Source organism: Spermophilus citellus (assembly GCF_964194105.1).
Source record: "Spermophilus citellus genome assembly, chromosome: 7".
In the NCBI taxonomy this organism is placed as follows: Eukaryota; Metazoa; Chordata; class Mammalia; order Rodentia; family Sciuridae; genus Spermophilus; species Spermophilus citellus.
The window spans coordinates 37,710,412-37,721,708 of record NC_138188.1 but is presented as its reverse complement, the minus strand read 5'-3'; positions in this window follow the sequence as shown (position 1 = coordinate 37,721,708).

Genomic DNA, 11,297 nt, shown 5'->3' with positions numbered 1-11,297 from the left:
GGACACGTGTATGAATTATAGAGCACTAAGTTCACAGCTTTTTTTTTTTTTTACAAAAAGCAAATCCTTATATTTGAAAGTGTGCAGAAAGATTAATATGGTACCAAGAATCAATTTCTCTGCAAATAATAGTAAAGCAACTAATATTTGTTCAACAGGTAAGAGGAAGGCGGGGTCTGATGGGCAGTAGGGAGAACAGGCTGTCACAGTGGCTCGTAAAGCGCCAAGCTCTATTCCCCTCTCCATTTTGTTCACCCCAAGGTGCAAACCTCTTCCTGAGGCTGAGTGCCTTTTTGTTCCCAAGTGGCCACTACCCTCCAAATCATCTCCTCCATGTTCCAGGAAGGGGAGGGGCCACAAAGTTTTGCTTTTAAATTCAGACAACAGCATCTTCTTTCAGGGTGTTCCCTCCTACATCTTTTTTTTTTTGTCTGTTTAATGGTATATTATAAGCATACATAATAATTGGAATTCATTGTGCCATATTTGTACACACATACCACATAACTTGATCAATCTCATTCTACTTTCACGTCCCTTTCTCCTCCTCCCTCCCCCATCCACTTGCTCTATGCTACTGATTTCTTTTCTATTATTATCATTATCTTAATTAGTGCATGATAATTGTATATAAAACCAGGGTTCATTGTTCCGCCTACCTTTCACTGGCCAGAACTGAGTTTAGTGGCCACATTTGTTTGCAAAGGCAACTGGAGACTGAGTGGTAAGCTAGAAAGTGGGCGTGGATGCGGAGCAGGCAATTAGCAGAGTTAACGTTCGAGCTTTCAGGAGGCAAAATGAAGGTATTCATGCAATTAAACATTTATCATGAGTATTTGGACTCCTGCCCTGCAAAAGAAACTTTGATTATATTTTACCAAACTCTTTTGGTTAATTTGTGGAGTAGAAGCAGGTGGATGTTAACAGATGTAACAAAGGAAATGCTAGAGGCCCCAGCACATAGATCCAAGGGCTACTCGATGAAATGTCGGGTCCCCAGCCTTGTCCTATGTTTTGATTCCTTTTGAACTTGTTCTCGTAAACCCAACCCAAGTGTTCCTGGTCTGCAGGCAGCTCTCCTTAAGGGGTTCCAAGGTCAGGCTCTATGACCTTTCCAGAAGATTCCAAGCTCACATGCTGATCCAGTGGGTGGTGGGGAAAGAACCAGAGGTCTGTTCCCAGGAAGATTCTAAGGGGTGAGCTGGGAAAGGCCAGCCTCTCTTCCATGCACATTCCAAGGCGAGCATACTGTTCCCAGGACCACACACTGGGAACTGCTTACCAGGAAGAAGAAAGAGGAAGGTTTGGTAAAGAGTTAAAATCTGCATATTATAGAGATGCAGCCACATCAATGTTCACAGCAGCTCAATTCACAATTGCTAAGCTATGGAACAAAACTAGAAGCTCTTCAACAGATGAATGGATAAAGAAAATGTGGTCCATATACACAATGAATATTACTCAACCATAAAGAAGAATGAAATTATGGCATTTGCAGATAAATCGATGGAACTGGAGAATATCATGCTAAGTGAAATAAGCCAATCCACTTATCTCTGCCATGTGGCTGATTTGGGTCCTTAACTAGTTGTGTCTGGCAATTAGAGGCTGGTGGAGCCATTTTTCTGTCCTCCACAGTTTTTTTTTTTTTTTGCAGAAATATCCATAAAAACAAAGTCTAAACTGAATTCTGCTAAAAGTACAGTGGTCACAAAAACAGTTATACAACTTGTGCTTGCAAACAAGAATGTCCCTGCTCTATCTGTAGACCTAGCTGAGCCTTGAATGGTTCTGTCACCCCAGGGCAGAACCAAAGATCTGAGGCCCAGCCCTTTAATTGGAAGCCTGGGCAGTATAATGGTAGTTGGGGATTCACACAGGGAGCCCAACTCGAGGCCTTTCCATTCTTCTTTTTCTTTATTTTTTAAATTTGTTCTTTATAGTTGTACATGACAGTGGAATGTATTTATATACTTTCTATTGTGGTTGTACATGATGTGGAGTTACACTGGTCATGTATTCATATATGAACATGGAAAAGTTGTGTCTGATTCATTCTACTGTCTTTCCCATTCCCACCCCCCACTCCCATTCCCCTAGTCCCCCCTGTCCAATCTGGTAAACCTGCACTCCTCCCTCTCCCTTGCCCACCTATCTATTTTGAGTCAGCCTCTGCATATCAGAGAGAACTTTTGGCCTTTGGTTTCTTGGGATTGGCTTATTTCACTTAACATGATATTCTCCAGTTCCATCGATTTATCTGCAAATGCCATAATTTCATTCTTTATGGTTGAGTAATATTCATTGTGTATATGGACCACATTTTCTTTATCCATTCATCTGTTGAAGAGCTCCTAGGTTTGTTCCATAGCTTAGCAATTATGAATTGAGCTGCTGAGAACATTGATGTGGCTGCATCACTATAATATACTGATTTTAAATCCTTTGGGTATGTGCCAAGGAGTGGGATAACTGGATCAAATTGGTGATTCCATTCCAAGTTTTCTGAGGAATCTCCATACTGCTTTCCAGAGTGGTTGCACCAATTTTTGCAGTTCTACCAGCAATGCATGAATGTACCTTTTCCCCCACATCCTCGTCAACATTTATTCTTATTTGTATTCTTGATAATTGCCATCCTGACTGGATTGAGAGGAAATCTTGGTGTAGTTTTAATTTGCTTTTCTTTAATTGCTTGTGATGTTGAACATTTTTTCATGTATTTGTCGACTGATCATATTTCTTCTTCTGTGAAGTGACTGTTCAGTCCCTTTGCCCATTTATTGATTTGTTTATTTATTTATTTTGGTGTTGAGGGTTTTTTTTTTTTTCAGTTCTTTATATATCCTGGAGAATAATGCTGTATCTGAGGTGCAGGTGGCAAAGATTTTCTCCCGTTCTGTAGGCTCTCTTCTCATTCTTGATTGTTTTCTTTGCTATGAAGAAGTTTTTTAGTTTGAGACTATCCTATTTATCGATTCTTGATTTTACTTCTTGTGCTTTACGAGTCTTGTTGAGGAATTCAGTTCCTAAGCCAACACAATGGAGATTTGGGCCTACTAACTGGGCCTGCTTCTAGTAGGTGCAGGGTCTCTGGTCTAATGCCTAGGTCCTTGATCCACTTTGATTTGAGTTTTATGCAGGGTGAGAGATAGGGGTTCAATTTCATTTTGTTAATATGAATTTCCAGTTTTTTCAGCACTGTTTGTTGAAGAGGTTATCTTTTCTCCAATGAATATTTATGGCACCTTTGTCTATTATGACATAACCGTACTTATGTGGTTTTGTCTCTGTGTCTTATATTCTGTTCCACTGGTCTTCATGTCCTTTTTGGTACCAATACCATGCCATTTTTGTTACTATATCTCTGTAGTATAGTTTAAGGTCTGGTATTGTGATGCTTCCTGCTTCACTTTTCTTGCTAAGAATTGCTTTGGCTATTCTGGGCCTCTTATATTTCCAAATGAGTTTCATGATTGCTTTTTCTATTTCTATGAAGAATGCCTTTGGGCCTTAATAGAGATTGCATTAAATCTGTATGTGCTTTTGGTAGTATGACCATTTTGACAGTATTAATTCTGCCAATCCAAGAACATGGGAGATCTTCCATCTTCTAAGGTTTCCTCAATTTCTTCCTTCAGGATTCTGTATTTTCATTGTAAATTGTAAATTTGTTAGATTGATTCCCAAGTATTTCTTTTGAGGCTATTGTGAATGTGATATGTGATAGTTTTAGGATGATGTTGGCCTTGGGTTTAGTATAGATAGTTTTTACAAAGTTGAGATATGTTACTACTATTCCAAGTTTTTCTAGTGTTTTGAACATGAATGGATGCTATATTTTGTCAATGCTTTTTCTGCATCTATTGAGATAATCATGTGACTCTTTTCTTTAAGTCTAATTCATGTGGTGAATTACATTTAAATATGTTGAAACAACCTTGCATCCTTGGAATAAACCCCACTTGATCATGGTGCACTATCTTTTTAATATATTTTTGTACATGATTTGCCAGTATTTTAAAAATTTTTGTTTCTACATTCATCAGGGACATTGCTCTGAAATTTTCTTTCCTTGATGTGTCTTCATCTGATTTTGGTATCAGGGTGATACTAGCTTCATAGAATGAGTTTCGAAGGGTTCCCTCCTTTCCTATTTCATGGAAAAAATTGAGGAAGAGTGGCATTAATACTTCTTTGAAGGTCTGGTAGGACTTGGCAGAGAATTCATTTTGTCCTGGGCTTTTCATTGTTGGTAGGCTTGATGGTGCCTTAAATTTCATTGTCTGATATTGATCTGTTTCAATCTTTTATGTCCTCCTGGTTCCCTTTGGGTAGGTCATTTATCTCTAGAAATTTGTCAATGTCTTCAAGATTTTCTATTTTATTAGAATATAAATTTTCAAAATAGTTTCTGACTATCATTTGCATTTCTGTAGTGTCCATTGTGATCTTTCCTTTTTCATTGTGAATTTCAGTAATTTAAGTTTTCTCTCTCTTTATCTTCATTAGCTTGGCTAGGGGTTTATCAATTTTATTTATTTTTTTCAAAGAACTAATTTTTAGTTTTGTCAATTTTTTGGATTGTTTCTTTTGTTTCAATTTCATTGATTTCGGCTCTGATTTTATTTATTTCCTGTTTTCTACTTTTTGGTGTTGATTTCCCCCCCACACAGGGCTTTGATATATAATGTTAGGTTATTTATTTATTGACTTTCTATTCTTTTAATGAATGAGCTTAATGCAATGAACTTTCCTCTTAGCACTGCCTTCATAGTGTCCCAGATATTTCTATATGTTGTATTACTTTTCTCATTTACCTCTAAGTATTTTTTTTATTTCATCCCTGATTTCTTCTACTATTCATTGGTCATTCAATAGCATATTATTTTGTTTCCACATGTTAGAGTAGCTTCTATTCTTTATTTTATTGTTGATTTGTAATTTCATTCCACTATGATCTGTTAGTTGGATGAAATATTCTATATATGTCTGTTAAGTATAAATTATTCATTGGAGTTTTTAGTTCTATAGCTTCTTTATTTTTTGCTTGGAGGATCTATCCAGTGGTGTGAGAGGTGTGTTAAAGTCACCCTGTATTATTGTGTTGTGGTCTATTTGATTCTTGAAGATGAGACAAGTTTGTTTGATGTACTTAATGATCCATTTTGGGGTGTATATATATATATATATATATATATATATATATATATATAATTGTTATGTCTTATTCATGTTTAATTCACTTAAGTGGTATGAAATGTCCTTCTTTGTCCCTTTTGATTAACTTTTGCTTTAAGACCACTTTTCTGATATGAGGATAGAAACCCTTGCTTGCTTACAAGATCCACATGAATGATCCACCCCCCCCCCCCGCAATCCTTTTGCCTTCAGTCTGTTTGTCTTTACCTTTGAGGTGAGTCTCTTGGAAACAGCATATTGTTGGGTCTTGTTTTTTATTCCATTCTGTCCATATGTGTCTTTTGATTGATGAGTTTAGGCCATTTACATTCAATGTTATTATTGAGATATGATTTTCATTTTCTGTCGTTTAAATTTATTTCGGGTTTTCAATTGGAATCAGTGTCTCCTTTGATTGACTATTCTTCTAGTGTAGTTCCTCCCTTTGCTGGTTTTCATTTTTATTTTTTATTTCTTCTTCATGAAATATTTTATTGAGTGTTTAGAGAGCAGGCTTTTTTTGTTGTGAATTCTTTTAACTTTTGTTTATCATGTAAGGTTTTTAAATTTCATCATCAATTCTGAAGCTTAATTTTGCTGGGTGTAGTATTCTTGGCTGGCATCTATTTTCTTTCAGAGCTTGGTGTATATTATTCCAGGACCTCCTAGCTTTGAGGGTCTGGTTTGAGAAATCATTTGTGATCCAAACTGGCTTCCCTCTAAATGAGACTTTATTTTTCTCTGGCAGTCTTTAAAATTCTATCCTTATTCTGCATGTTGGTCATTTTCACAATAATGTGACTTGATGTTAGTCTGTTATAATTTTATATATTCGGAGTCCTATAAGCCTCCTGTATCTAATTTTTCCATTTAATTCTTTAGGTTTGGGAAATTTTCTGATGTTATTTCATCAAAAGATTATGCATTCCTCTTGTCTGCATCCCCAAGCTTTTATCTATCCCAATGAAATTTAAATTTTGTCTTTTCATGTTATCCCATAGCTCTTGGAAGTTCTACTCATGGTTTCTTAATGTATTTTCTCCATGATCAACTTTATTTTCAAGATTATATATTTTGTCTTCATTGCCTGAAGCTATGTCTTCCAAGTGGTCTAGTCTGTTTGGTGAGGCTTTCCACTGAATTTTTAATTTGGTTTATTGATTCATTCATTTCAAGGATTTTTTGCTTATTTTCTCCCCAGAATCTCTCTTTATTGAAGTGGTCTTTCAGTACCCATATATTCTCTTTGATATCACTTCTTATATCATCATTTACCTCACAGATTAGTCTAATTATGTACATTCTAAACTCCTTCTCTGACTTTTCTCCCACTATGTTATTGATGGGTTCAGTTATTGAAGTATCCTGTTTTGTTTGGGGTGATTTGCTCCCATGCTTTTTCATGTTGTTTGTCTGTCTACCCTCTAATAGTGTGGATCTGAGGCAGTAGAGTTTCTAACCTGCGGATTTACAGTGTGCCTGAAGATTTACAGTACCTCACCATTTAGAGTTAGACAGATAATTACAACAACCAATGCAAACAATACATTGCATTAAACCAAATAGTTCCTGCTATGACATCTACAATGTTATCACAATAAACAGAAATGGTATGACCAGTTATTATCAAAAATAAAAATAGCAGGTTTGCAAAAGGGCTTACAATTTCAAATGGTGGACAGGGAAAGAACAGAAGTGATATAGGAGGTGATGATTATGAGGGAGGAGGAGAGAGTATAGAAGTAAAAATTAAAGGAAGAGTGAAAGGACAATAGAGATTGGCTGTTAGCAGAAGAAAAGAGAAAAAGAGATTCAAGGGAAACAGTTAAGTGAGATATAATATATATATAATGTAAAATTTTTTTAAAGTTAAAAAAATGCAAAACAAAACTGAAATATTCTAATCAAACTTCCTAGTCCTCAAAAAAAATTGATCCATGAAAAATAACTGATTTTTAAAATTCTAGAAACAAGAAAAGGAAAAAAATATGGATATGTATTAATGTCCATTAAGGTCACAATTAAGCAGAGAAAAGAGAAAAGGAAAAAAATGATCTTGATGAAAACTTCAAGAATTGTTTCCATTGGAGTTCAAAAGATTCTCAGCTTCCCTTCTTCACAGTTAGGTGGGGTTGTCTGGAGTATGCTGCTTGCTCCACACTCAGGGTGGGGTTGCTAGATTGAGAGAGGCACTCCAGTAGGCAGGACTCCTGGAGGCAGGGGGTAGCCTCAGTGAGGCCCAGGTTCCTTGCTGGATGCCAATTTGTCTGGAGGTTTTAAGTCAGCACACCTTCAGGGCCCAGCAAGTGCTAGTCCCTGTTGTTAAGATTGCATCGCAGGAATCTTCCCTGGGTTCTACTCATGTGGTGGAGGAGCCAATTCTTAGTCCACAAGGTTACCTGTGGACCCCAAATTTCCTGGTCTCTGGTTCAGTCTCAAAACTCAATCTTTCTTGCCCCAGGCTTTTCAAATTCCAGGCCAGGCGCATCTCTCCCAGCAGGTCCTGCAGGCAGCAGGATTGGAGGGGGAGAGGGAGAGTCAGGTGGGTTTCCACAACCATTATTCCCCCCATGTAAACCCCTCTCCACCTTTGACTTTCTCCTGGTCATTTAGGCACACTCTACGTCATACATTGTGGGTTTGCCAGGCCTTGATTTTGGGCCAGATGGGTTTGCCAGGAATTGGCTCCCTCGGCTGCCGTGCCCGGGCCACATCTGCAAAATGATTCCTTCCTTTGTCCTCTGCACACCACTGAGAGAGAAGAAGTTTCTTTCCCATACAAGGATATTGTACAGTGCACCTTTGAGTTTAGGTGGACAGTGCCTTTGATCTTAAACTCTCTGTTTCCAGATGCACCTCAGTCCTTCTAAGAATGTGGGTTCCTTTCATTCCCTTATCCCCCCACTGTGTTCCCAGAGGGATCTCTCTAGGTCTCCAACAGTGGCCATGACTGTGGCACTGGAGATTTCTTCCTTATTTTATTATGGTCAAACTCCTGAGTTCCTGTTGTGTTTTGAGTGTCTAATATTAAATTCCAATAAAGTTCCCCCATCCTTTTTTTTAACCCACCTTGCTGAGAAGCTGCCTGTCTGCTTTCTTGGTTTTATGGCACTGAGTAGCCAGGAAAGTGACCTGCTCTATTCTCCTGTCTCCATCTGAAAGCCTCTCTGTGTTTGCATTCTTACCCATTGTTAATACAAGTGTCATAAAGATCTTGCCATGTCTACATACTCTGAATCACCCATCATTTCATCAATTAAAATCATTATCTTTTTAGTACCAGTTTGGACGTCAGGTACAAGAGGGTTTATTTAATGAATCCTTAGGGTCATGTCAGGTTGTCATCACTGGTCTCTGTTCAAGGCCCCTTTCCACTCCTATGTCCACCTCCCTCACAAAGGCCATCCATCAGTGTGTTCATGTAGGTTATTTTACAAGTATGTGTTCTTGAAAACAGGTATAATTTATGTGCATCTTTTGTTAATGCTTAATTCTTTTCTTCCTTATACTATGGTGAAGAGCTAGTTGTCTCTGCCATGTGGTTGATTTGGGTCTTAACAATAAGCACAACCAGCAATACTAATGGATTAGAGATTCCATCTTCCATCCTCTCGGCCAGCAGTTCCCAGTGGGCGGTCCTGGGGATAGTGTTCTAGCCATGAAATGTGCATGAAACTGAGGCTGACCATTCCCAGCTCAACCTTTAGAAACTTCCTGGGAAGAGTCCTCTGATTCTTTACCCATCACCCATTGATTGGATGCAGGTCAGCGTCCTCACATGGTCTTCCCATGTTGCTGTGTGTTGGGGTTCCAAGGAAACAGACCCTGAGACAGCGATTATTGTGAAGACCTTTAGGGACCCCTTTGTGTTTCAGAATCAACCCTCAGGATGAAGGGAGGAGAGAGGCCTGAGTAGAGAGGGGTTGACTGGAGCTGCAGATCATGGGGACCTCACAGTGGGCTCTGGAACTGGGATGTCCCAGCTAGGTCACCCTGACTTCAGGGAAGGAATCTAGCTAGCTTCAAGGCATCAACCAGTTATTAGCCATGGGCTGTGTTGGAGGGATGAGGCATGAAGGGTCTTACTTTGACTCAGAGAAATTTTCAGAGGGAGATGCAACTGAGAGCCATTACTGGCCAGCGCTTGCGGGAGTGGGAGAAATGAGTTCCTGAGTCCAGAACGAGGTGACAGGGCTGGGAAGCATTAAGAATTGTACTGGTTTCTTACTTCTTGTCTCTGCTTCCTGTCCTACCATAGCTATGTATCATCAGTTTTCCCAAATGACTCCAACCCCTCGGTACTGTCAAAGATACTGCAAAAAATACATGCCCATTTATCACGTGCTTCTGAGAAAGCTTCTAAGGGGCTGTTCAGAAGGCCACAGTCATGGCTGCTCCATGAATGGCTGTCCCTGTCTGTGTTCCCACCAGCTGCAGAGGCTCTGGGCTCCACCCACACGGATGCTACCCAGCTCTCCAGTTTTTGACAATCTGATGGGTCCTTGATGTCTGATTTTGGTTTACATTTTCATTTCTGCAATTACTAATGAATTTGAGGATATCTTTATGTGTGTTTTGTGTGTGTGTGTGTGTGTGTGTGTGTGTCCCAAGTTTCCTCTTCTGTGAATTATTTGTTTCCTTTGTCAGTTTTTCTGTTGGGTTCTGAAAAAAAATACTATTTCTGATTTTTCTCAGTTGGTAAACAAACCTCTCAAATAGATTTTGATAATGATATCTGAAGAGTTTAAGCAGGCCTCTCTGGAATGTGGATTGCTGTTCAGAATATTTCAAGTGTTAGCTAACTGTACCTCCTGACTATCACACACACACACTGTGCAGAATGAAGTAATTTTAAAGAAATTATCACTTTGATTATGTAACAATCTGTCGAGTTAGTTTTTAACTGAGAATTTCTTTGGAGTGGTTAATTTAACTTCAACTGTGTGTGTGTGTGTGTGTGTGTGTGTGTGTGTGTGTGTGTGTGCTTACTATAATTTTTTTATAATTAAATTGACAAAAATTTACAGTATTTTCTACTGTTTTTGAGATAAAACTCCCAATCTGATAGTCAATTTCATCTATAAGGGAACTGAGGAAGGTGCATGACTCTGCTCCTGCCACTTCCCTTCCTCCCTCTACCTGTCCCTCCTTCCTTCCTTCCCTTCTTCCTTCCCTCCTTCCTTTCCACCTTTCTTCTGTCTGTCCCTGTTAAATTAGTCAAAATAAGTGTTCTGGAAATCGAACTTTTGTGATACGGAGGGTGTTTTTAAGGTACACAATTCTACCTAAAACAAATTAAGTTTGAGAGAAATAGTTTTCATCCCAGAACATGTAAAGCCTTTAGCCATACAACATGCATGTAAATTGTGACATTCTCCTGGGTGGGACCTCCTTGGGCTGCCCCTTCACACCTCACCTCTCACTCAGGAGAGAATCTCCTCTAGGCTAGCGTGCCTGAGCTCTCCCCAGGGGACATTTATGTTAGGGGAAGAATGCATTTAAAGCCATCTGTCTTGGGTTAAGATTTTCACTGCAAACAGATCCAATACTCCTGGGGTCCTTCTTGCAAAATCCCAGGTTGCCTTCGAGATGGGCCGACACTGCAGGATGAACGCACTCCTCCAACACTAGGAGAATTTGGGTGGGGGGTTCAACTCTAGGCAGCACATAGTTCTGAAACTGTTACCTTAAATTTATTTTCTCAGCTGGAAGTATTTATTCTTCAGTGCAACCACAGAGACACACTCATCGACACCACCTTTATCCTTGGGTCTAGACATGATATTTACTTTGATGTTTGCTTTTTTTTCCCCACTTGCTTGAATGAGTTGAGAAAATTTGGCAGCAAAACTGGTCCAAACATGCTGGACACACACACACAGATTGCCCGTCTATGAAACCCGCCATCAGAGATTAATACCAGTGAGAAAAGTCTGTCCTGCCCTGCTGTGGGACACTGTCTCCGAGTGGGATGCATCTTCGACTGGGGACAGAGCTTCGAGTTGTGTTTGAGTCACGAGGTGTTAGAAGTGGGCTTTCATGAGAGCGTTCCAGCTCCTGTTGAGAGCGGGAGATTGCACAGAGGGCTTTTTCCATCAAAGTGCTCTCCTACCAAG